General features: G+C 42.7%; 1 long non-coding RNA gene across 3 annotated transcripts; it reads right to left on the minus strand.

Annotated features, from left to right (window-relative positions):
* Positions 1-3,948: 3,948 nt before the first annotated feature.
* On the minus strand, positions 3,949-27,765 carry LOC308485918. 3 transcript variants are annotated; one of them, XR_013990861.1, is made up of 4 exons: positions 26,605-27,179; positions 6,297-6,455; positions 4,492-4,557; positions 3,949-4,323 (listed from the first exon to the last, which is right to left on the minus strand). It is a non-coding gene; the product is annotated as an uncharacterized lncRNA (long non-coding RNA). The 3 variants fall into 3 exon arrangements; XR_013990860.1 differs by lacking the exon at positions 4,492-4,557; XR_013990862.1 differs by lacking the exons at positions 3,949-4,323; positions 4,492-4,557; positions 6,297-6,455 and adding exons at positions 15,262-16,308; positions 27,196-27,765 and having other exon boundaries at positions 26,605-26,731.
* Between the last annotated feature and the right edge of the window lie 6 nt (positions 27,766-27,771).

Genomic DNA, 27,771 nt, shown 5'->3' on the forward strand with positions numbered 1-27,771 from the left:
TTTGGGTGAAATAAAGCCTAGTTTCGCCCTTGGGAGGGGGTGTCAGAAGCTGAGGAGGTAATAGGGCTTAGTGATCTAGGAGAGTCTGTGGCTAAGAGAAGTCCAGAATCAGAGAAAGAAGCTGAAGAAGGAAGGTGGGAGGAGATGAATGAGGCACAGATGAGTGAGCCTGGTGCAGAGTCACAGATGTCTCCCCCTCCTGCTGCGACAAACTCCCCTACTTTCATCTCTCCCAGAACCAGAAGAGGCATGAAAAGGGCAAAGGAGAGATTGGTGACACAGTCTCTTATTGCTTGGGGGGGAAAACCTGAATAGGAGAGGACTTAGGCAGCTGTGGGGAGGCAGGGGACCTTCAGTCTCAGCAACTGCTCCATGGGGGCAAGACCTACTGGAGATGAGTTGCTGTGCTTATTAGCACTCCTGTGCAGATTGTGGTTTTCTTAATAAAGAGGTAACTCCAACTTGCACAGTGTTATTTACTGCTGGCTCACTCCTGACACAGTCCTGGAGAACTGTACATTGACCCAAGTGGGTTGCAGCAGTCACACTGACCCAGTGGCTAACAAGTGGCTTAATAGGACAGGCAAACAGGGAGATTTTCAGCCATCCAGGGCCGAAAGCCCCAGGTTGGGGGTGGCCGATCTAGTGAGCAGAACATAATAATTGCATTCAAAATGCAACTTGCTTAACTGATCGGCTATAGACAGAGAAGAATGTGGCATTGTGTTAAAGTACTGATAACAAGGGCTCTAAATTGGGATCCTTCTTTCAGGTGTATTTATTTATTTCAAAAACTTATATCCCACTTTACAACCTCAAGAAGTTCTCAAAGCATCTGTACAAAAGAATTGCATAATAGAATCCTATTCAAGACCAGTATCAGGGACATGGGTGTCCATATGGTGCCAGGATTATACAGCCAGCATTTCCTGTCCTCCTCATTAGTCTTCCCTGGTGTCACTCTTTGGCTACGTCAGTCTTCACCAGCCTGTGTCTTCTAGATATTTTGGAGTACAACTCCCATCAGCCATAGCCAGCACAGCCGCAGCAAAGACTTCTAGCCCAAAACATGTAGAGGTCACCACCAAGTTGAACATCCGGCTAGGCAACAGGCCCCGTTGAGGACCTCTCAGGTAAATCAGTGAGGCAGATTTGCTCAGTTGAATTTGCTCAGCCCATGATGGAAGCAAATATTCATTTCCTGGCAGTGTGTCAGAAGCTGAGGCAATGAGTTATGCAGCTGAAAACCATTTCTTCTTTGAGACTGCAATCCTACACACTTACCTGGCAGTAAGTCCCATTGGAACTTACTTCTGAATAGACATGCCAATCACTACTGCTATTTTAGCATTAAGAAGGTGAAATAAATTAGCTTTAAGCCTGAGACAACTCACATTGGTTCATTGATTTGTTTACTGACATTCCCTTTCTTAAAACTTAAGGGGGGGGGGAAATCAAAACAATACAATGACACTTCATTAGTGTTAGATTTCACTGGTGAAATTACCGTACAATGATTCTGAAGTGAAAGGAATGCCCATTTGGTCATTACTTTCAAAGTAATGGTTATCACTTTAAACTGTACTATGCAAATCACTAAGACATAGATTTCACCTTGAGGGTCAGAGTTCATTTTAGGCCACCTATTTTGGACACTAGGTTTGAACTGTATATCAGTTATTCATGACTGCAATTCCACCCCAACCCCCCCCCCCCAAATTGGACAAGTCATTTTCACATCTGCAATAACCGCTAATGGTAATTATTTAATCAGCCTTTGGTATGCATATTGTGTCCTTTTCTTCTCCTGCTTGATACCTACACTTGTGTAGATTTGAACTTTCATATCCTTTCTGTATTATGCAATAGACGAGGGGTCACACATGTTTCTCTGCTTTGAATAATACATCTCTATGAAGTCTTGGTATATTAACTGTTGGAAAATTTGTTTCTGTCGTTTTAATATTTTATCATTTTTTGTCCTAAGTCGATGACCTTAACTGGTTGCAGTTCATTTCATTTCTTTTCTGCTTAAATATTTTAAAGGCTCTGAAGTACAAATATCAATCATATTGGGTGTTAAGAAAAATGCCAAACTTGAGATTTGGGTTATTTAATTGCAATTGTCAAGTTGTATTTAAATTCTTTTCATTTCTTTTCCTTTTCCCCTGCACAGTTTTTCCTCTCTCTTCCCATGTAGTTTTCGGCCATACAGTGGTGCCTCGCAAGACGAAATTAATCCGTTCCGCGAGTCTCTTCGTCTTGCGGTTTTTTCATCTTGCGAAGCACGGCTATTAGCGGCTTAGCGGCTATTAGTGGCTCTTAGCGGCTTAGCGGCTATTAACTGCTTAGCAGCTTTAAGAAAAAGGAAACAAACTCGCAAGAACTCGCAAGACGTTTCGTCTTGCGAAGCAAGCCCATAGGGAAATTCGTCTTGCGGAACGACTCAAAAAACGGAAAACTCTTTCGTCTAGCGAGTTTTTCGTCTTGCGAGGCATTCGTCTTGCGGGGCACCACTGTATTACCTATTTTCACTGCAAAATACAGAAAGAGACAGGGAAGAAAAGGGACCAGTCCAGCAGATAAGTTCATTTATTTATTTAGCACCATCAGTGTGCACAGCAGTTGCGGGATTTAAAAGGATTTGTCCCTGTTCTGAGGAACTTACTAGGGACATCTTAGATGGGCCACAGGGCCGTCTTACCCATAGGCACTAGGGGTGCAGGGCACCCAGGCGCCGGGCTCTCAGGGGCACCGGGCCAAGAGTCCGAGGCCTGAGAGTTGAGTCCGGGGAAGAGCCTGCCTGTTAGTCAGAGCACCACGGTGGGCTCTTCTGCGAGTTTGGGGGCGACCGAGCCAGCGAGACGCTGAGGAGGATGGCTGGTTCCGCCCTCCTGCGTGCCTGGGACTGGGCAACTGGGGGGGGGCGCCGGGTGGATCTTTGCACCCAGGCACCACATATGCTTAAGACAGCCCTGATGGGTCACCACCCCTTCCTCCTGCCTTCTGCCACCTCCTCTTCCCTCCTGTCACTGGCTCCTCCCCATCCTCCCTGGCCTGTTGCTCTCATACTGTGCTCTGAGAAAGTGTCCCTTCATCAGAGGGAAACGTTGTGGATGAAGTGGCTGCACAGATTGTCCGTGCCATTGCTGCTTTGCTGCAACATTCACAAAGCCTGCTTAAAATTTAACAGCCCACATCAGTCAAAATGCCTCACTATCAGGAAGGCTCCTTTCCTCAGAGTGAGTTGTGGTGGGCCTGGAGAACTTGGTTGGAGTGCCGTGACGGCTTTTGTCATGATAGAGGTGCTGCATTCCTTGTGAGTGGGCAGGAGGCAGCTACTGCAGCAATAAATTTACCCACAAGTCTTCGCTGCAGGGGGTGGTTGTGTGGTGTGGTCGCGGTGTGACAGCAGCAGGAAGCCCTATGGGTTGTTGGGGTGGGGCTGTTAAATTCACTACACATCCTAATTTTCTGCTTGAGGGCTGAGGCACTTGCTCATAGAGCCCAGAAGTTTACCGTGTAATATTTGACACAAGGGAAACAACAGAGAAAAGGCAGGGTAGTGGGTGGAGGGTGCTTGTTTCATTTGTACATGCTTAGGCTTAGATACATGCTAAGAGTCCATCCTAACAGTAGATGCCCAGTATCAGGACGAAATGCAAGCTAAAGATTACATCCAACTAAGTTATACTTGGAATGAAGCCATTCAAGTTAATGGGCTTAAGTTAGTCAGGTCTATTAATTTCCATAGGTTTACTCTGGGTATAACATAGGCTGGATACACACCATACTTTTAAAGCACATGACTTCACCCCCCAAAATATTGTTAATAGTCATTTCTTAAGGCTGAAGGGATTGTAGCTCTGTGAGTGGTTGAACTACAGTTTCCATGATTCTCTGGGGGAAATTATGGGCTTTAAATGTATAGTGCGTATTCAGCCTTAGTTGGATACAGCTCTTAAGAGTTGAATACCACCTTGTGGCATAGGCATCTTGGCTTCATTTATCCTTGGGACTCTCTGCAAGGAACACTGAAAGCCAGGCAGGGAGAAATGGCCAAACACTTGGAAATGCGTGCCATGATGGTGTCACAGAAAGGCAGGAGACAAGAGTTCCTTCATCATGGCATTTCACACTGGAAAATCCGCCCCCCCATAGAGACCCACAAGAAATAACTCTATGCAATGTTTGCTGGTGGGTGAAAATACCTTTGTATAGAAAAGCTTCCCAGCTGCTGATAATAGGTGGGAACTGGCGTTATTCAAAGCTGCTGCTGTTCTTGTTGCAGTGATGGTCTTCTGTAAGCTCACGGGAAGTAACCTGGTTAAGAGGGGAACACAATGAGAGAGATTCTTTGAAGCTCATTTAATTTATTACATCTTTGGAATGACAAATATGGAGATGATCCAGATTCATACAGCTTGTTTTCTGAGCTGCAATTTGTTAACTGTAATATTTTTAATGAAACAAACAATTGGAATAGCTTACAATTTGTTGCCTTTTTCACTCTTTTGCTTGATTTAATGCTGCGGAACAGCATAGCCTATTCTTTCCCTGTCAAAGACAACAGAAGAGGCACTATTTCTTAAATCTGTATTTTTATTCTGTCCCCCCTATTCACCCACTTTCCAGTGTAAATAATTCCATAATCATATCAAACTCAGAATAAATATTTGTACTATCAATGTTTTTCAAATAAGGCTTAAACAATCCTTTTGGTGTTTGCACACTACTCAGAAATGGCTTTCAACATGCCTAGCAATATCTCCTGTGTTCTGGAAATACAGACCACCTTGTACTGCGTGGCTCCCTTTATTTATTTATTATTTTTTAGTAGCTTTCCTCCTCCTAAATGCATAGTGCATGCAACAATGTCAAAAGTCATAAACCCTATTAGGATGATTAAAACTGCTTTCATTTCTCCATCCCTCCCAAATCCTTAGCTACTAAAAGTGGTTTCAAATAACCTTTTGGACAGCCCTTCAGAAAGTGCTCAGTTCTGAATACAGTCGTACCTTGGTTGTTGAACACCTTGGTACTTGTACGTTTCGGCTCCTGAATGATCAAAACCCGGAAGTGAGTGTTCTGGTTTTTGAATGTTTTTTTGGAAGCTGAATGTCTGATGCAGCTTCCGCTATTGTTTCCGGTGAGCCTGCACAATCTGAAGCCAATCGGAACCTGCCCCTTGTTTTGGAAGTCGAATTGACTTCTGGAATGCATTCTGCTCAAAAACCAAGGTACGACTGTCTCTATCCCACAGCTGAGTGGCAACCATATGAAAGAGCTAGACAAGGTGTAGAAAAGAGCAACCCAAATCATCAGAGGACCAGCTCAGCTTCCAGTTGAGGAAAGTCTACAACAAGGGTGGGGAACCTGTGGCTCTCTAGGTCTTGCACAATTCTCATTGACTATGCTGGCTAGTGTGGATAGGAGTTGAAATCTACCAACATCCGTAGGTTTTCTATCCCTGGTCTACCATTTTGGGGTGGGTGCGCAGGGGAACATGATGCAGACAATAAGGCTTTGTGCAGACCAATCTATAACTCAAATTGTCATGCTGGAGGAGAGTTGGATGAGGCAGAAGTGTCTCTTCACCCAGCTCTGCCAGTGGAGAACCTTCACTATCACTAAGATCTCCACCCAACCCTTCAGAATGGAAGCTATCACTAGATGTATCCTTACTGTGGGTAGTCAGCATAAACCTATGAAATGGGGTTTTGAGGGGGAGGGAGGGAGCAAGCAAGGCCAAGCCAGCCTAGGATCCGCTGGATCCTAAGCCAGTCCAGCTACGGGCAAGTTATGCTGAGGCTTGTTTTCTGAGCCAGCCCTGGAGCTGAAGCAGTAAACATTAAGACTTTTCCTGCCCCCCCCACATCCTGGTGTAAGACCAGTTCCAGTGGTGAAGCTGGGGCATCTAGACATGGCTTTTAAATCAGCTTTCCCAGTGATATCTCTGGGATGTTGAGGAAAGAGGTAAGGAATCTCTGAAAGACTCCAGGGTACACCCTGATCAGTATTAGGAAAAGCAGGATTAAAACTGTGCTTTAAAATTGTGCTGAGAGTATGAGTCTGGAGACCTCAGTTCGCATCTCACCGTGTGACTTTAGTTTGGGCAAGCTTACAAACAATGACCAGGAATCAGTGTAGTCTACCCATTCAAGAAGTATTACTCAATTAATTATATGAGCTTTAATGAATAAGTTAATGACTGAAATTTGTATATTAATAAAACAATCATTGTGAAGAGGAAATGCATGTCCTCAGATGTCTGCCTTATGAGTCACAGCACACACCATCTTAGAAGCAGCATAATTTCTTGTGTGCGATAAGATGAACACTTCTTCTGAGATCAGGGGTTGTGTCCAATGCTACATGCGTAAAGTTCCATTCACAAAGCTGGGCTTTTCCTTCCTCTCCTTGTGTACCTCTGGAGCAGATATTGAGGTGGGGGGCTGCAGAGGAGAGGAGGGGGGAATTAAGCTGCAGAGTTCGGTAAAATCCTTAACTTTCATCCTTAACTTTCTAACGTGTTACAAATACAGATAATCTGCTGCTTGATTAATTAGAGTTTTTGATCAATTAGAAGTTTTAAAATGGGATAATCTGACCAATTAATCCTCACATTGTTACAACCCTAGTGAGAACCAAACATAATGTGTGTAAAATGCATTAAGAATTAGAAATGTGCTCTATGCATGCTTGGTATTATGATCGACAAAGGAGAATTGCAAGTTGATACTGAGGAGGTGTGAGTTACCCCCCTTTTCAGAGAACTCAGCCAATCAAAAAAACAGGTGTAAAGTACTTTTGCCGGGTCTGGTGTCTGTTATTTTTCAGATGTCTGCCCCACCCTTGACCTTAAATTGTTTCTGAGTTATCTTTCTGCAGCCTGGCACATGTAATCATGATTGCTGTGGACACCTGCTAGTCATTGATTAATGGGGCTGGGAAAGAATCTTATTCAGGCAGGCCTGAAATGACTTTTGGACTTCAGAGGTGAAAGAAGGTTGTCTTCTCAGAGAAGCCCATCTAGGGACCTTTGGATTTTTTCCAGTAGTGGGAAGAATGCTTTTAACGCTGCATGTTTCTGCATCTGTTGACATTCTGCAATTAGATCAGCCACATAACAGAGGATAGAAGAGGGCACCACAGCCCCTAGATTATTTTCTACAAGGGTGTTCACACCTTTGCATGTCCCGTTCAATATGTACAATCTCTGTACACAATAGTTGAGCAGTACAAATCCACTCACACAAATGCTTGTACATGGGTAGAAGCAGCTTGTACCTGTGTTCAGTGCAGCGTGTGAGCAAGCCTTATAAAAGTTAGGATAGGGTGTTATCAACAAAGCTATAAGGGCTCTCTGCCTGCTAGGCGGCGATACAGGGAGAAATTAGTGTGATTTCTACAAGCCGTGGGACACCTTCCTATGAGCTACAGACACAGCTATCAACACAGCTGCATGCATTGGGCACAGAAAAGTATATTTGCTTCTTAATTAAACATATCTAATGTCCACATATTGGAATTTTAAGAATTTTAAGAAATATTACAAGCAATTATGTTGTTTTAGACCATGCATTCAAACCACTATGATACCACATTAAATAGTCATGGCTTCACCCATATAATTTTGGGAGCTGAAGTTTGTTAACAGTGCTGAGAGTGGTTAGGAGGCCCCTATTCCCCTCACAGAACTACAAGTCCCAGAGTGGTTTAACAGTCAATTCCTCTTCACTGGGAACTACGAACTATCATTTTGCCTGAGAGTGTGTTGCCTGCTGCACTGAGCACAGAAGTCGTCCCTTCCCAGAGAGAGGATGTCATCCAGCACAACATTTGTTGTTGGAAAAACAAAATGCAAATATTAAATCAAATCAAACGCTGGGAATTGTAGCTTGGGGAGGGGAATAGGGGTCTTCCTACTGCTCTCAGCACCTTTATCAAACTACAGCTTGCAGAATTCTTTGAGGGAAGCCACAGCTGTTTAAAGGGCTTTAAATGTATGGTCCGAATGTGGCCTTAGTCTCCTTTGGTGATCTAGGTGGACAAAGAGAGAGCCAATAGTTATGAAATGAAGACTTCCGGGTTAGCGCGATCGGCTAATGGCGGATTCCCTCCGAGCTCCGGAGGGAATCGGCTTGACAGGGGCTGCGTCTTGCCGTGCCGGCGACACGGGGACCCTCAAAAACCACGGGCATAGGAGCCCGTGGACATGGTGACTCGGCGGGCATCGTTAAGCGTCCTCCCGACTCGCGAAGGAGCCTTTTTAAAGGCTACGGAACGGGTGCCGGGGAGCGGCGTGGTGCTGTGAGTCTTCTGCTTCCCCTGCCGAGCGAAGCCGCATGCCATTTGTCGGAGAGCGCTGACTTCTTCCTATTAAAATTTGGACTTAAAATCAAGAACAACAACCCGTGAGTAATTGGGAAATTGGATTACAAATAATTTGATTATGAATTTGGCATGAGCGGGGGAGGTGAAAAAAAGGGAAGTCCGCCCCCCCCTTATTGTAAACAGTTTGAAGCAAGGAACTGTCAACTAAGGTTGCGTGAAGAATTGAGGTAATTCGATAAAAGATATAAATTCCACAGATTTAAAGGACTAAGCTAATGTGCCGGAGGACAAAAGTTTAATTATTTGGACTAAGTACCACCTTTCTCAAGCCCGGGAGTAACCCGTGAAAAGAGCCTGCAGAGGATTTATAGAAAACTTTTGACAGCTGTCAAATTAGCTGTCAAAGCCGGAAAAATCAAAGCTTAAATTCTAACCGGCTATACTGCTACAAAATATTGAAAGTAAAGAAAGACTGATACAAATAAACTTGATTTTTGGATCGGAAGGGAAAAGAAATACTAAGTAACTAGAATCCCTCTAGAGGGGATTCTTGGATATTACAAGAATGGAACTAGGTCGGGAAATACGAGCTGACTTGCAAGAGCTTATCTTTCTCATGGGAAAGCTGCAAGAGATGATCCAGCAAGGCCATGTTTTGTCTACAAGTCCTACAAAACCGAAGTTAACAGAAAATATATCTACTGAGTTGGAAAGGGACTTGATGCTCAAAACACAGGCAGCTGGACAAGAAAAGAAACCAAAGATCAAGACATCAGCTGAACAGGAGGAGCAGAAAGAAGGGGTGGTTGAAAAGTTACAGAAGATGAAAGAGAGCCGGAGACCTGTCAAGAAGAATTCGAATTTGACTAAGATGAAAACTGGACTATTTGGGACATATAGACTTAAGAAACAGAGTTGGAGCTCCACCTGTAAACAAGTAGGCCTGGCTGGAAGAAATATGGTCAGCATTGAGAAGGTACCTCTTCGACTTGGGGTGTTCAATATGAAAGACCTTCGAAGAAGCCGGCTGAAAGGGACTGAGAGAGATTCGAGAGCCTCGGACGTAAGGTCACCAGGCTAAAAAGATGGACTAATTGGACTTTGGTTTGGGATTGAAACCGGGAAGAGAAGGGTGGGGTTTAGAAGTCCAAAGGGGGCTGGATTTTTACTTTGCAGTGTAAAATTATATGTTCTTTATTATTATAAGAATGGGGAATCTGTGGAGGGAACCAGGGACAATCTTAGGAAAGGTATCTTTTTATTTGTTGTTATATCTCTTTTTTCTTTTTCTTTTTTTATATATGATTAAGGTATATATTTTAAAAATTGTTAAACAAACTAAATTAATGGATAATAATGAACTAAGGTCTAAACTTATTATAAAGAATCACATTAACAAAGTATGGTTAAGTAAACTAACAAATTATGACTAGGACACTAAGGATAAAAACTTGTTTGAACAAACAATTGGAGTTGGAATACAATAAGGGGAGGCGTGGGGAAGTCATGAAAAGAAGTTATTGAAAATGAGACCTAAAAGGTGGAATCTTTTATGTTGTTTTTTTTTGTGTGTTTTTGTTTGTGTTTCTGTTTTGTTTTTTGTAACCTTTTGAAAATTTAATAAAGATTATTTAAAAAAAAAAAAATAGTTATGAAATGAAACCCCAGCATTCAGCTGAAGGTCCATGTATACAGCTGACTGGGAACAATGGCATCTGTATACACAGCCACGGATCATTACAGAAGGACGAGTCAATTAGCCTTTGGCGACACTACATCATGAGCCTGCGAAGTAATTTTTGAATACTTTAGGGGCTGTTGTCAAAAGGACAGTACAAGGAGGGCAATAACGGGCGGGGGGACCAACCACCGTATAAACACTCCAGTGTTCGGAACTCTATCTGATGGCTTACTGTCCAGTAAAAAGGGTTTTGTTGTTGTTTTTTTTACAAAAAGTATAACAATTAACCTTTACTTACTACACACCATGAAAAAGCAATAGAAGGTGGTCCAAGGCTACATGTCTCATTTGGCCTGTCTGCTGATGCCTATAGCAGGACGCATTATGTACAGAGTGCAGAGGGCAACCCTCCAGGCCTGTGGGATGCAAACATCTTGCTGAAAAGGTCTTGATCTTTCCCAAGTGTGACAAATAAGTTGTTTCAACTTAGTATGTGGTGCATCACAATTAGTCAGATAATAAGGCACCGCCTTTTAATCCCATGGCAGCCTTATTTTTACTTACTTATTGTATTGTCAAAGCAACCGTGTGGGAGGGTTGATTTGGATTGGAGCGGCAGTACCGGGGAGGGAGTGTTTAATATTTCCCCCCACTTACCATTATTCCAGTTTAGAGCAAACCCACCCACTCAAAGCTGCTATTAGCCCCACTTGAGAAAGAAATGTGCAAATACAAAAGGTACCTGTATTTCCCTCACAGAGAGGCTAATAGCAGTTTGGGGGTGATTGAGACTGGGAAAATGGCACAGAGGGAAAGGGTTACATTTTCCATGTTCCAGAACTGCTGCTTCCCCAGAAAAACTTTCAAGTTAAAAAATAATAATTAAACCCAACAGTAGGAGATCTGATAACATATATCCTGTAGCTTATCTGTTTTGAACCCTAGTAAAGGTAAAGGGACCCCTGACCATTAGGTCCAGTCATAGACGACTCTGGGGTTGCGGCGCTCAACTCGCTTTATTGGCCAAGGGAGCTGGCGTACAGCTTCCGGGTCATGTGGCCAGCATGACTAAGCCGCTTCTGGCGAACCAGAGCAGTGCACGGAAACGCCATTTACCTTCCCGCCAGAGTGGTACCTATTTATCTACTTGGACTTTGAGGTGCTTTAGAACTGCTAGGTTGGCAGGAGCAGGGACCGAGCAACGGGAGCTCACCCTGTTGCGGGGATTCGAACCGCCGACCTTCTGATCGGCAAGTCCTAGGCTCTGTGGTTTAACCCACAGTGCCCCCCACGTTCCCGTTTTGAACGCTAGTTAACACCAAAATAACATGTAGAATCTCTTTACAGATAGGTAGCCGTGTTGGTCTGCCATAGTCAAAATAAAAAAAATCCTTCCAGTAGCACCTTTAAGACCAACTAAGTTAGTTCTTGGTATGAGCTTTCGTGTGCAAGCACACTTCTTCAGATACACTGAAACAGAAGTTGCCAGATCCTTCTATATAGTGAGAAGGTGGGGAGGGGTATTACTCAGAAGGGTGGTGGGAATGGGAGATAGGCAGATAGCTGGGATGAGCCTGCTGACGACTCTTAACGACTGTAATGGGTCTTACAGGAAAAGGCAAGGGGTGAGAAGGTGAGAGATGGCTTAGTCATGTATAATGGGATAAGAATCCAATGTCTTTGTTCAAACCAGGTTTCTCCATGGTTTTAAGTTTGGTAATGAGTTGCAGTTCAGCAGCTTCTCTTTCCAGTCTATTTCTGAAATTCCTTTGTAGTAAAACAGCTACTTTGAGATCTTGTATAGAATGTCCTGGGAGATTAAAGTGTTCTCCTACTGGTTTCTCAAGAATCACAAAACAGAGAAACCAGTAGGAGAACACTTTAATCTCCCAGGACATTCTATACAAGATCTCAAAGTAGCTGTTTTACTACAAAGGAATTTCAGAAATAGACTGGAAAGAGAAGCTGCTGAACTGCAACTCATTACCAAACTTAAAACCATGGAGAAACCTGGTTTGAACAAAGACATTGGATTCTTATCCCATTATACATGACTAAGCCATCTCTCACCTTCTCACCCCTTGCCTTTTCCTGTAAGACCCATTACAGTCGTTAAGAGTCGTCAGCAGGCTCATCCCAGCTATCTGCCTATCTCCCATTCCCACCACCCTTCTGAGTAATACCCCTCCCCACCTTCTCACTATATAGAAGGATCTGGCAACTTCTGTTTCAGTGTATCTGAAGAAGTGTGCTTGCACACGAAAGCTCATACCAAGAACTAACTTAGTTGGTCTTAAAGGTGCTACTGGAAGGATTTTTTTTATGTAGAATCTCTGGTATACATATGTATTCCTAGTAAAGGGACTGACACGCTGGGGGTTGAATTCTCTCACAATAAGAGACCCTCAGTCTAAAGCACCTACATCCCAGGTGAGCAGCTATGTGACTACTAGGGATCGGCTCTCTCAGTTCCTCATTTTCTCCAATCTTAAATTCAGTTCTCCACATTTCTGCAGCAATTTGGGAGTTGTGGTTGTTGTTGCTTTAAAAAAAATCCTCATGAAACTTCATCAGTATGTTACTGAGAATTTCTCCGAACTTTTGCATGTAGTTTTGGCTACACACTTTTGCAAGACCTTTCTCCTAAATAGTGTGTTTTTGTATTCTGTCCACCCTATTACTTTGTATATTGGCCAATCAGAAAAGGCTGTGTCATGAAGTATAGCACTGTGATGCACAGAAATAGAAAAAGAACATCACACTAAGCATGCTATGTTCTCAAGGTGCACGGAAATTTGGACATGATTTGAAGAGTCTCTCCGCAAAGTTTCACAGTTTGCATTTCCCGTGTGTGGAAAAGGAATCCTTTAACATTTACTATGTAGAAGTAACTACAGAAAATAACTGGTACCGGATTAGGAAGTACTGGTTCTGGTTGCTAGAATGGAGTAAAGTACACTTTGGATATTCCAAGGACTAAACACATGCAGGAAATAAAAGTCCATTAAATTGGACGGAGAAATGGCAACACTTTAGGATTCATATCTATTGGCTGGTGTCCAAACAACTCACTCATCAATTGCAGCCCTCACTTCATTCACTGGTTAAAACCTCATTGGTTAAAAAGGTGGGAGCAGACAGCCAGGCTGGCTCATCTCACAGGAATCAAGTTTTGCTTCCCTTTCATAGCAGGTAGAAACTTGCATTATTGTTTTTGAAATGAAAGCTGAGTGTCTGGGCATTAGTTGTGAAGTTTGATGGACCCCTTGGAAAAACTCAGTGTCCACCCCCCACCTAGGCCTTCAGGCCCCTGCTCTAGGACAACAATCTAACAAAGCAGGTACTGAATCAGAATCTTGGGATTAAGCTCCAATATCTCAACTTCAGAGATAGCTCTCAGATATTTGATATTGAATCTATACATCACGGGGCAGTGGAGACAACATACACATACCCTTCTGAGGTCCTGCTCTGATTAAGTTTTAGAAGTTGTAGAGTTGTTGGTGACCTCTAAGTTAATCAAGCCTCTGTGACAGAGGGCACTGGACACTTGCTTCTAGTATAATGCATTTTAAAATACTTCAAGTACACCGTTGCAGGTGCTTTTCCCTCTACCAGAAACTTTGGTCAAGAGAAAACCTATTTCAGTGAGAAACTTTAGCAGAAGGTAAACCAAAGACTGAAAGGAATACATGTTCTCAGGCATATAGACCCATGTAAAGCTGTTAATAGAGAGGCGGCAACCAAGAGACTTTTCTGGGCTAGGCTGAGTCAGCTTTAATCAGTGACCAACAGGACTGTTTCAAGTTTATCCCTCTCTCCAGACATAAAAACCAACTACCTCATTTAGAACATATAAATTCCAGGTTGAACTGGGTTCAATGCTTGAAGCCTCCAAGATAGTCTCATATGACTGCCCTATTTTTTATTTTTTTATTTTGTTTGCCACATAGTGTTTAGTTCCCACCACATAGATACTCCTTGTCCTGAAATACTCTTTGTGTGGTGGCCAAACGGACATTTCCCCCACCCAGAATTGTATGATCTTGGTCTTTAAAAAAAAAAAAAAAAATTAAATACCCCCAATTAAGCATATGTATGGATGCTGTTGATGGCATCTGTCTCTCTTGGGAGACAATGGAAGAGTGCACCATTGGGGGTAAAATCAAACCATTGGAGAATTACAGCACCTGCTGTGGCTGCAGAGACCAATATGGGAGAAATGTTTCTCTGTAGGTGGGGCAGATGAAGGAGGCCAGTTTTGCTACGATGCACTATGGCATTTATTTTCTATACACACCTCCCAGTGGTCATTCTCCCTCTGGTCACTGCTGTGAATATGCAAGCTAACTGATTGTCTCCAGGCAGTGCCGTCATCTGCAAGGGATTCCCACATGGCTGGTTTGATGTTGCCAGCCTTCATGTCTTGTTTGCAGACACCCTTGTAATGCGGAGTTGGTTTGCCAGTGGGCCTAGTGCCTGAAGCCAGCTCCCCGTATGGATGTACCAACACATTTTCCAATAGGTTTGTGCAGCATGCAAAAAGCTGAAAGGGAGATGGAAGCCTGAGGCAACGTCTGGAAACATCTTAATTTCCAGGACCAAAGAATAACTGGATCATAAGTGTCTGGAGTTTTAGCTTATGGATTATGCTCATTCATAATTGAACATAGTCCTACACATACAGCTACTCATACACATGTGAGCAATTAGCTATGGAAATACTTCAGTCATGAAGTTATATTAGGCTACAGCTCTCAGCTGTTGTTCCTTCTAAATTAAAAATAAATAAATTTAAGCCATGACCCGATTGTGTGAACTCCAGAGACCAAAACCAAACGGGAATTCAATTTAGAGCTGTGCCAAGCCATTATATCTTTGTACCAGGGAGCTTATGTGGCATCAGAATTCTTTTTAGGATATTGAACTAAATCTGCTCCTGGTCCTGCCTTCTTCTGGTTGGTGCCATATTTTGAGAAATACATCATCTTCCAAGTGCTCTGTTCCAGTAATGCAGAGGACTACACTGGCAATACATCTGTTGTTGCAATAATATACTGGTGCAATCTATTATCAGATTGAGACATACAAGTGATATATTACTCAAGAGGTGGTACTATTCTGAAAGGAAAGTCACCATGAAAGTATTCAGCTATTGAGCAACAGCCAAGCATAGCATACTTGAAGCCACTTTATTCCGAAATCTCAATATTATAGTCTGCTTAGTACTGTAGCTCTAGACTTTAAAATCTTCAGTTCATATGTCTCTTTTAAACCTTTATAAACATACTAAGAGCAACTACCATTAACCTTAAGGTCACTGTAAAACTGACTGCATACCATTGCATTATTTCTACTTTATAGCAGGACAATTCTTACTTACTCGTAACCATTTGGAACCAAGTAACATTGACCCCTAGATGGTCGGAAGAGCACACTGTATCTCATTATAATAATCTCAGCTCCATTCTTTACTCAACATTAATTATTTTCCATTCTAAAACATTTTGTGCTGCATGACAGCAAAACTTTAGCCTGTCGTTATCTGCGGGTCACTTTACCCTAACCTCCTTATTCCCCATTTCGAAGCATTTATTTCTTACAGCTCAGAACAGAGTTGGTCTAGTTTACATTTTCCCCCTGTGAATGATGCAAATTAAATATATCTAACACCTTCAAAGCATCTTCATAGCATAGGAAGATGCCATGAGCTTTTCTTCCATCCATTTCTTGCAAACACTGCAGATTAAATAGGCTTTCTTTATCAGGGTTCAAGCTGATGTCTCTCCTGTCCCAAATAAATTTGGAACCAAATTTCACATAAAAACACATTTTTAGGGTCTTGCTTCAACGGGAGAAGTTTCAAGGGAAATTGGGTCAGTTTGGATAAGCTACTGCAAGACAAGCGGGGAAAGCCATAGCTCGGTGGCAGAGCACAGGACCCAGGAGAGGGGGGGCAGTGGGTACATTGTACCCCTGCCTGGGGTCAAAAGGGGGGCACAGGGGTCAGAAATTTCCTGGGACCTTAGAAAACATATGCATATGTTGCGTGAATACACAAAATGCCATGACACTTCTTCCTCTGCCCACTTCCTCTTCTGCCAATGTGCCCCCACCTACTTCTCCCATGCAATCCAGAGAGGCAGCAAAATTTAATGTAAGTGGGCAAGGCGAGAAAGCAAGCTCGCTTTGCCTCTCCTGCAGGTGATGTACTTCACCTTCTGAAGGGACTGCTGTCTGCCGGTGAAGGGTGTCGGTGCTGACAGTGGCCCGCCTTCAAGCAGAGGAATCTGAACAACAAGCAACACGTTGGCGAATAATATACTGACAATATTTTTATAACACTATACTGTATCAAAAATCATAAACAGAAGACATGTAATATGTGCATGGAGTCACAAACTAATAAGAATCAGATAAACGTTCCATAACCAGGAATGGTAGGATTGGTAAATCACTGTCAAGGATCACTGAAATAGAGGCAGAATGCCTTTCCACAGTCAATATCCTCTCCAAAATATAGTTGGAAGTAAGTTGGAGCACGGTGGTTCTATGGGCACAACACTACAAACGTGAGGTGATGGATGCCCCAAACGTCACAATAGGGTGCTCCGAGCACAGCAGCAGACAGAACAGTTCTTCCAGGATAATGAACAAATTAATCATCCCCAAAAGTACATCAAATGGCTGTGGATCAGCTATCACTCAAAAGTGTGGTAAGAGGAAGGCAAAGCAGAGGAAGGCAAAGCAGCTCATTGCCACCGTTACCATCATGAAGAACTCACTACATCTGGAAAAATGATCTTTTCCAGACAACTGTCCTAAGAATCAGGAGATAGTTAATAACATGAAAAAGGTCATAGTCACAGAGAATGTTACTTAGCTTGGCGAACTAGAAATGTTCCTGCAGTCTGGGACAAGAGTTCACATCATCTTACAAGCATCCATCAAAACTGAAGCTGTGAAATGGTACAACTTGTTAAAGTGCATCACCAATGTTGCACTCTTCTTGGAAGAAAATGGTTTAGCAATTACTGATTGATCCCATCGAATTGGAGATTCCAACAATGGAAACTTTTTAGGACTCATTGAACTGCTCTCCAGGTAGGATCCCCATCCTTCAGGAACATGTGCTAAGTGCAGAGGAGTCACAGAAAAGGCGTGAGCAGCCTCAAGTTCGTTATTTGTCCCCTGCCTCACAAAATGAATTTATTACAGAATGCTTGAATCTTGTGAAGTGACACTTTTTGCTTGAGAGGCAATCTGCAAATGCTTTGCAGAAATAGTAGACTCTACACCAGATTCTTCCCATGTTGAACAAACAACGTTTCTTTGGAGATGTACTTTTAAAAGAAATGCAGTATGAGATTCAAGAGAGATTTCTGAAGTTTGCAGATTGTAGCAACAAAAGAGGGAAAGAAATGGCTCAGATGATAACTAATACATTGGAAAAACATGCTATTCCTCTCAGTGAATGTACAGCATAAGCCTACGATAATGGGACAAATGTGGCATGAAAATACAATGGCGCACAAGCCAGGGGTGAACAAAGCATGAAGGGTACCCGGGGCAGGGGGGCAGGGCAAACCGACCGTACAGTGCATGCACAGTGCTGCTACGTATGGCGCATGCTGTGCTCACTCCCTCTGCCTCATGCACCCAGCCTTTTGCCCCGCTCCATCAGAAGAAGAAGAGTTTGGATTTGATATCCCGCTTTATCACTACCTGAAGGAGTCTCAAAGCGGCTAACATTCTCCTTTCCCTTCCTCCCCCACAACAAACACTCTGTGAGGTGAGTGGGGCTGAGAGACTTCAGAGAAGTGTGACTAGCCCAAGGTCACCCAGCAGCTGCATGTGGAGGAGCGGGGAAGTGAACCCGGTTCACCATATTACGAGTCTACTGCTCTTAACCACTACACCACACTGGCTCTCCAGAGTCAGGCGTCGGGTGTGCGAGGGAGGGAGAGCCGGGCAGGTCACTCTTTCTTTCCCTCTCTCCGCCCACACGCGCCTCCCCCACCCACCCCACTCTGCCAGAGATAGCGGAGGTGACTCTGAGGCGGCGGCGGTTAGAGCAAGAGCAGACGCAACCGGGGATGGTGTGCCTCAGGTAGGCGGTGGTCTTTGCCACTGCTGCTGCCACTGCTGCCATGCCAGCTGCTGCTACTGCTCCTCCTGCCGCCCCTCCATCCTTGCTGTGGGGGTGAGGTGGCGGCAGCGGAAGGTGTAGCTGTGAGCAGAGGATCCTTTGCACGCGGCTGCAGCAGCGCGATGGTACCCCCGTGGGGTGTCCTTTTGTCACCCTGCCAGAGATGGTGCCGGGGGCGGTGCGCTCCCTCTGCCCCCCCTTTCCTACGCCACTGGAACAAGCAAAAATACAAGAAAAATACTCAAAAGCAATTTTTTTCACCTTGTGGTTGTCACACACTCAACTTATGTGGAAATGCCGCTGCTGAATGAATACCTGAAGCAATAACCCTTTTCTGGGAACAATTAAAACTGTGTCCCACCTGTTCAGTTCCAGTCCTAAGTGGTAGGAAATATTACAAAAACTATATTGGTTGTTCTCTTCATAGTATGTCTAAAACAAGATGCTCAGAATGTTGAATTTTGCAGATCACTTGCCTGGTATTAAATTAGCAATGGAAAACCTCCTAGAACTAAATTTGATGGCCAAAATAAGAAATGAAGTCCATGGAGTTTTATTATATGTGACTTTTTTTGCCTGTGTGTTAGTGTCAGCCATGTGGTACAAAACATTAGCTGGCATAGATATTTGAAACAAGGTCATTCAAGCTAGAGATACCACACTGGATGCTGATGTAACAGAGCTGACAAAACTCCAAAAGAAGTGGAAATGCCTGTGGAATGAAGCCAGATTGGTTGCATCAAACCTAAATATAGAAATAAAACTCTGTCCCATGTATGTAATTAAGTTAGGTGCAAGAGGACAAGGTCACATGACAACAGCACACCTGATGCTAACTTGGAAGAAATGAATGACACAGATGATACTCCAGAAGAGCCCTACTTCAGAAAGTGTGTGTTTTAGGTTTTGGTAGACAATGTTATAGCAGGGTTAACTGTCCACTTCAATGCTGTTAAGCAATTTGCACAAAAAATGCTTTCTTGTGGAAATATCTCACCATGTCTGAAAGTGAAGTGGAGAGAAAATCTTTATCTTTATCATAGCAATATCCTGCTGATTTTAATTGGTGATGATTTCGGAAAAGAAATGCAACATTTAGCCTCAGTACACGAAGCAGATTTTGTAAATGTACAGTTAAAGCCATTAGGTCTGTTGAACTTGTTAAGAAAGTACAGACTTGGTGACCTGTTTCCAAATGTGTGTGCTAGCTTAAGAGTACTATTAACAATTCCAGCAACAGTAGCTTCTGGAGAGAGGTCACTCAGCAAACTTCAGCTGATTAATAATTATTTAAGGTCTACAATGTCTCAGAAACGTCTTGTGAATTTGGCCAGGCTAAGTATTGAATCAAACATTGCCATAACAATTAATTTTCATGCTGTGATTTGAAATTTTTCACAAAAGTCCAGAAAAGCTATTTTTTAAAAGCATATAGTAAGTTTATCTTCCTTCCTTTACTAACACTAATGTCTTCTGGTGATCTGATCTGCATTGCAATATAAAGGGATGTTTCAATGTGAATTATTTTGCCTTATCTGTATTGTAGCATAATCAAAGATGTTCCAATCAAATGTGCTTTCTTATCTCTGATCCTCTTTTATTTTATTTATATTTATCGTGGGGGGAATATAAGAGCATAAGGCCTTACATGCAGAATAATAACAAAGTGCTCCACTCAGCCCATCTATTGTCTTCCATACCCTTTTTGACCTTACAGTATAACCAATGGAGAAGGTAAGGGGACCAAAAGAGACATTTCTTGATAAAATTCCTCTTGGAGGCCCTGGTAGAGCATGCAGAAGGTCCCAAGATCAATCCCTGACATCTCCAGGTAGGGCTGGCAAAGACTCCTGCCTGAAACCCTGGAAAACCACTACCAGTCAGTGTAGCCCAGCCAGGGAGAAACTGTGGCCTTCCAGAAGTTGTGGGACTCCAACTCCCAACAACCCCAGCCAGCTTTAGCAATTGGCTAGGATGATGGGAGTTGTCATCCAACAGCATCTGAAGGGCTACCGCTTGCAAGCAAAAGCCCCTCTTCACACCTTCCCTGCTCAACATGGGAAGGACAGACACTGAGTGGGCAGAGCCAACATGCACAACAACTGTGCCTCCTACACATGCTTGAATAGGCCTAGAGAAGACAATGGTTCTTATAGAGGACAATAAGAATGGAAGAAGTGTCCTGCTGGATGTGGCCCATCTAGGCCAGCATCCTGTTCTCAAGGTGGCCAGCCAGAGGCCTATGGGAAGCCTGAAAGCACAAACCTGAGCACAATAGCATGCTCCCCACTTGTGAGTCCCAGCAACTGGTGCCTACAGTGGAGGCTTTCCTACTTCTAATGGGGAGTCATGATGGAGAAAGTGTTCCTTCAGAAACCTCTGGCCCAGATCACCAAATAAGCTGAGGCCTACCTAACTTAAATAAAGCCAATGCCTGTGACAGTCAACTCTGATTAAGCAAGTAAAGTACTGGCTCAATTCCCTTGGCAACATGCTATATTTTTACTCCAGAAGACCAAGGGGGCCCTATTTGTTTGATTTAGCCCTTTAGACGTTCTCTGTTTTTGAAGCAAAATGCTTCCTTTTGCATTGAATAAAATGGAGTACTCTTTGTTATGTATTTAGACTCAGTTAACAAATAAAAATTCCAGCCAGGAAACAGCAATTAATATCACCATATGCCAAAACTGTTTCGTTCTCCTAACCAAAGAAAACTTATTTTTATTCTATTCAGGGATTAATCTGAGCCAAGGCTCAGCAATGGAACCTCTTTTTAATACCAGCACTTGGCCCTTGAACATCTGAAGCAAAAACAAACCACGGATGTGTAGAATGCTTTTCCTCATCACTGCGGGAGAGTAACCACAATAGCCTACATACCTAGAATTAGATATTTCCAGGCGGTCTCATCTCCCGGCATCTGTCCACTTCAAAAATTAAAACACTGACTGTCTGTTTCCATCCCCCGCCTGCCCTTTAATTAATAGCACTCTCTACACGGGAACTAGAAAAAGAGTCAAATCCTTTCTGGAGGATGACTGAGAAATTCAAGTTTTAGGAGAGAATTCTCCTCTTGAGAATTCCGTTGTGCACACAGTGCAGGAAAATGTATGAGCTGCTTCATCTTGGCTGTGTTGCCAAGGACCGATTTGGGAGCCATGCATTTTTCCACACAGTTGAGACTCAGACTCAGCAGTTTAGCAAGATGCCTCTCTGGACTAAAGACATAAACCGATGCAAGGAGGCACCCTCTGCCCCCTCGGAACCAACCACAGACCATTCTAAACTTAATACACTGACTTGAAGAAGCATGCCAAGGAGAGAAATGGTGACACAGACACACGGCTGGGATTGTCAGAGGAATGCTGCCAACACCCCCTCAGCTGACCACTCTTAAAGGGAAAACACATGCGTCTTCCGTATGCCTGCCAGCACTCTGCTAACAGTCATTTATGGGCTTTGGCTCCTCCTGATCAGAGCAAAGTTAAAGAAATCTTACCTAACCAACAAGCTAAAAGGCGTACAGTATTTACAAGAGAAGAAGATTTTCTTTTCTCTGCAAACAGCTTTTGGAACTGAATTTACAACCTTCAAACCACTCTGTGAATTCAAGTAAATTCCGTTTCTGGAAAGTCCTATTATAGCAGGGTGAGGCAAAATGCAGTAACTATATGTTTTTGTTCTAATACAGATATCTCTAAATTTAGTGTAAGAAAAGATGGTGCCCTAAAACTAATAGTAGCATGTTTCCCAAATTAATATTTGAGTTTTGGTGGCATAAGAACAGTAGTGCCTTTTCTTTTATTGCCTTACAATGCTTACTCGGAATGCCTACTGAATAAAGTGGGGCTTACCTCTGAGTAAATATGCACAGGAGACTTAGAACTGTGAGTTGCTCCTCACACACAAGCACCAGCCTGAAAATAGTAAAAAGTAATATACTGGAGACATGTTAATCCTTTCAGTCTTTCTTCCATAGCCCTGCCCTCTCCGTCAGAAAGGATATATGGAGAAAGTGGCAGTACATTGGGCGGGGGGGGGGTTAAGCTTCAGCCAGGCCGCTTAATTGGCTCCAGGTGTCCGATGAGCCAAACCAAACCAAACCAAACCAGGAGGTTTCAGCAGCAGCTGGGCAAGAATGTGCCACAAATAAAAACGGGCTGCGGTTGTGTAGTAAAAGGAAATGGATGTCTATGCCCAGTTTTTCCTAGGAGAAGAATAGGGTTGGAACAGCAATGCCACGAGTATTACTTTCTTGTCGACGAACAGAATGAGCTATAGCTCAGTAGGCACATAGTGACAGGGTTGTCAACTTTTTGACAGACCAGTGTAGCAGCTTGTTGTGCATACTTTAGCCCTTGGCAACCTTTAGGTTCACATGGTGAAATAAAGCTACAATTATACGAGAGGAGTAGGGAACAGACTGTTGCTTTTTCTGATCAGTTGGCAATCATAAAAACTTATTTCTTTATTTAAATATTTGCAAACTGCACTTTTGTAAAACTACAGCAAGGCAATGCACAACATACAAAAGTTACAACAACAATAAAATATCAAACAGGGATGGACATCTATAAATATGGGTTGGTTAAAAAATAATTTGCATTTCAAAGTCTCATCTGAATAACCCTACTTTTAGGTGACATAAAGAAGGCAGGGATGATTCCTGCTGAACTTCTGCTGGCAAGGACTTCCACAGGGCAAGTGTTAAATATATAAGTTTAATACACATAAATTGTAATGTTTGTATGCACTGAGGTAAAAAAAAAAAAAGTTATGTAGAACTCAGGGTCCTAGTCAGTCCTTGGAGTCAACAGCAGTAGAAGCTCAGCTCAGCGATGATGAACAAGCAAGATGATTGCATAGGATTGCTCTTTGGGGCCAGGGAGAGGAAAGTTTCTTAAACGGTACAGTGGTACCTTGGGTTAAGTACTTAATTCATTCTGGAGGTCCATTCTTAACCTGAAACTGTTCTTAACCTGAAGCACCACTTTAGCTAATGGGGCCTCCTGTTGCTGCCGTGCCGCAGGAGCACGATTTCTGTTCTCATCCTGAAGCGAAGTTCTTAACCCGAGGTACTATTTCAGGGTTAGCGGAGTCTGTAACCTGAAGCGTCTGTAACCCGAGGTACCACTGTATTAAGGACTAGAAAGACAAGCTATCTGTTACTTTGTATTTTTGCAATGTTTTATTTTGTAAGTAGTTTAAGGCAGTTTTGCAGTAGTAAAACCTTTTGGAATGCATTCTTGTGGTGGAGCTCATTCATTTCTCCTCTGCGTAAGGTCCAGCTCAGGCATTCCGCTTGCAGCAACTCAAACAGCAAGCCCTGCCACGCTAAAGGCTCAGTCCCTAATAATAATAATAATAATAATAATAATAATTTATTATTTATACCCCGCCCATCTGGCTGGGTTTCCCCAGCCACTCTGGGCGGCTTCCAAAAGAATATTAAAATACTATGTTACATCAAACATTAAAAGCTTCCCTAAACAGGGCTGCCTTCAGATGTCTTCTAAAAGTCTGGTAGTTGTTGTTCTCTTTGACATCTGGTGGGAGGGCGTTCCACAGGGAGGGCGCCACTACCGAGAAGGCCCTCTGCCTGGTTCCCTGTAACTTGGCTTCTCGCAGTGAGGGAACCGCCAGAAGGCCCTCGGTGCTGGACCTCAGTGTCCGGGTAGAACGATGGAGGTGGATAAAGGCTGACCAAACCTCAGGGGTGTGGGGAACCACAAAAGTGCCCCATCAGAGAATCTCAGTGACCAAGGTGAAGCATAAAGGACAATTTTCAAGGTGCTTTGAGACCAAGTTGTTTAAGGATTTGTGAATTAATTCAATAACTATGAGCTGAGTCCAGCAGCAAACTGGCAAAAATAGTTTTTTAAGTTGTTTAGCCTTTGAGTTTTTAAAGCTGGGATTGCCAGCTGATAAGAAGTTGAAAAAGCGGCGTGGAGCTTTTTAGTAGAGCTATGATATGCATAAACCAACAAGCAATGCTTTTTAAACTTCGGAAATAAATATTATCAGTGATTAGTTGCTTCAGTTCCTATTGCTGTTAATCAACTGTTCCCCTGTCTCCAGTTCTTCAGTGCACAGGGTTAAGGAGAGACTTGTCTTTTTAAAAAGAATTACAATAAACATGTCGCAAGACAATAACATATTTTGTGTTATCCAAATATCACTCAAAAATCATGTTACATAAAAATGAAATAAGAAAGCCTTGTTAATTTTACCTCTAATATTTTGAAAGTACAAATGAAATGGACAAAGGCCTTAACCACACGGAAGTTTAATGTAGATTTGAAACTGCATTTGATTTTTGGATGTTGCCCACATGATGTTTTCACTATTCAACTGGTACGCTTTAGTATTTCAACAATATACTTGGATTTTCCCTATCTGGAAAAAATCTGAACAGGGGAAGTAAATCCCAAATAAAATCACCTGGTACCCAACTGCAGACACGCAGGAGTGCATTGTCTAGATGGGTTCTGGTGATTTCTGTTTTGTTTCTGTCAGCTAAAAAAACCTTGCTGCTTTTCCCTTTTTAAAAAAAGTTTGCAGCCTTTTAACCTGTTTCTGGCCCATTAGAGTGTTTTTTTTAAACTAGCCTCCTGTGAGGAACTTGTCGTAGGCTTTTTGAAAGGCCATATAAATTATGTTGTTCAGTTCCCCTTTTGTTGACCACTTTGGTCATATTTTCCATTTGTAACAGAAGAATGAATTTCCCTTTACAGAACCTTTCCCAGTTTTCTGCCATCTCTTCCTAGACATGCCCAAACCTTATTTTCCACCCTCCCTTTAGCTATCTACTGTGTAACATAAAATGCCATACACAAAGCTGTCGTTTTTGACTAGGAATAACTAGTTCCTGCTCTAGGGCTTATGTGAAAAGTGGTCAGGGTGGCTGGGGGTGGAGTGAGGGGCAAGGATAAGCAAGCTGGATTTTTAGCAGCTCTGGTACCAATTGGTTAAATTTAAAGTAGACTCGAATCTTTGTTAGGCTTTCTCCACTCAAGCAATTACAGTCATGGAGAGAGCAGGTTCACACTTGCCGCCTTGCCCCCCCCCCCCCCCGTTGCACCCTGATGCCCTCACACAGAAGCTCCCCATGCAATTTATAGTGCTGCATGAGCAGGATTCTAAACTATAGGCATGAGCCTATAGGCATGCAGCAGGCTTGCTGCTTTCATCCTTCCAATGTATAGATGGTGGCAGGGAAGTGAGCAAGGATTGACAGAAGGGGCAGGGGCAGGAAATGCAGGTGCCCATGCTTCTTCCCCTCACACCAACATGTAACTCAGTATTTGGGGATTTTTCCTTTTTGTACAATCTTGTACAATGGGACTTTGGGACATTTTTCGTCATTGTACAATCTTGTGTGATAAATAAGGATGGGGGAGGAATATCAGTTCACATTTAATGGAAAACCAGGTTAACATGCACTTTCTGAAACAATACACCTACCAAAACACAGCCATTCTTCTAAATTTACTCTTCTCTGAATTTTGCAGTGCAGTTCTCTCACCAAGTAAGCCATGCAATGTGTTACAAAAATGCTTATACTAGGGCAAAGTGTGTATATCACTGCATATTTTAGTGATCAGAAGTTAATGATGTATTTGGGGAAATATATTCAGGGAAACTGCTTTGCAAAAATGTGAATATCTGACAAATTGCATTTAAAAAGTAAATGTGTGTGTGTGTGTGTGTGTGTGTGGAGAAATTCATGGATGAATTTTCATGAGGGCTTTTTTATTTTAAAAAAGTTGCAAACTGATGTGGAAATATGGAGAACTGTCCTTGAAGATGAGAAAAATGAGAAATTGAGAGAAACCAAAATTGACAGATTTCCCCATCCCTAGTGATAAATTAGACAAAAAGCAATATAAGCCCAAGATGCTATAACTATATTATAACTATTGACATAAGGTAGATGAGCACTCTGTTTCTAGAGGAAAATGCTTTTAATTTCCGTTCATTTATCCTCAGGTTTCTGCAAAGGACCATGTGTGTCATAGTTCCTGTAAGTTAGCCTTTGGGTAGTTGAACCCGTCATAGGGTTGTCAGTAAAATCACAGGCTGTGACAACTGCTTTGGCCTTCGTAACACAGTACCATCCACCCATATTAGACTCTGAACCAGTGAATGTATCTGTATAGTCAGAGGAGCCTGTGTGGTGTCATGGTCTGAATGTCAGCATAGGGCCGAGGAGACCCAAGTTCAAATGCCCACTTAACTGTTCAGTTCACTGAATGACCTTGCGCTAGTAACAGCCTGTGGTGGTCATTTATGCATTGCCAAGGAAAGATGAAGTGCATCGTTGAAAAAGAGAACAAAAGAGGGTGCAGATTTGCATAAAATTTACATGTGTTAATTTATAGTGTAGAGGTGCGAATTTAGACAGAATTGCTCTAATTTTAATAGAAATACATCTCACCATCATGGATAAGAAAGTGACCAGGTGATCCATGTGTGTGGACTGTTGAGCAACTTCATGGATGCTGCTCTCTCCCCCTTCCTCTGGTTCTTTAGCTTTAAACTGGACGCGGACCAGACAGCCTTTTCTGAAAGAAGATTCATTTGAATAAAACGTTGTCTTCACAATTTCTTCAAAGAGAGGAGAGCCCTCTGCAAAGGCAGCTTGTAGTTCCCCTTCATATCCCAAATATTATCTAAATACTACAGTTTATTTCTTTTCTAATATTTGCTAACAGACTTTGGTACCCCAGCTATAATAATATTTTACCTCATATTTACCTCATTTTGCCTCTCAGCTTCTATAAGAATGAATGAACAATGAATGAATGAATGGTTAAAATCCAGGCCAGGAAACAGTCACCAGGTGGCATGGCTAAAATCTGGGTAAAAACCTGGTCAACCTAGCAAAATGGCCACTCATCTGCTTATATTTGTCTTTTAAAGAAAATATGTGTAGCAGGCTTCATCTGAAACAGCATGAGACAAAATGGGGAATGTGGCATTTAAGGTTAGGGTGGGCAGGTAAAAAAAGAGAACAGTGTCCCTGCACCTTTGATAGTTGTGTATTAAGGGAATCTTAGCAGCTGTAGGTGCAGAAATTTCTTCTTCCTCATGTCTACTACAGATGCAGGAATCCTATCTTCTTCTTCTTCTTCACCTGCTCACCATACTTAAGGTTTTCTTGTCACCTGCACATTTTATAATACTTATATTATTATTAATAATTATTATTATAGGCTGAATCCAACACTACATGCAAGGAGTTACTATTGTGCAGCAGGTCTTCTCCTTCTTCTCTTCTCTGCATGTGCCCTCAGATCTGCTCAGTAGGGTTGTCCAACCCCTTGCAGCAGATTTTGAGGATGCATAGGGAGCTGCAGGAAAGAAGAGGGGACGTCCCATTCCACAAGCCGAAGTCTGCCACACTAGCGGAACAGCAGTGTTGGATCTGACCCTTTGTAAAAATCTGCTGTCTTGTTGCCTCTTTAGTAAATTAAGAAAGCCTTTAATTTATTAATCTAACCAATTAATTGATTAAACATTGCAGTCTTGCATCCTACGTACAATATGAGCAAATTTTTAATACTGGCTTATTTTGCATTACAACTGTTTTGCAGATTCAAGG

The sequence above is a fragment of the Podarcis pityusensis genome (assembly GCF_964106645.2).
Source record: "Podarcis pityusensis genome assembly, chromosome: 9".
Taxonomy (NCBI): domain Eukaryota; kingdom Metazoa; phylum Chordata; class Lepidosauria; order Squamata; family Lacertidae; genus Podarcis; species Podarcis pityusensis.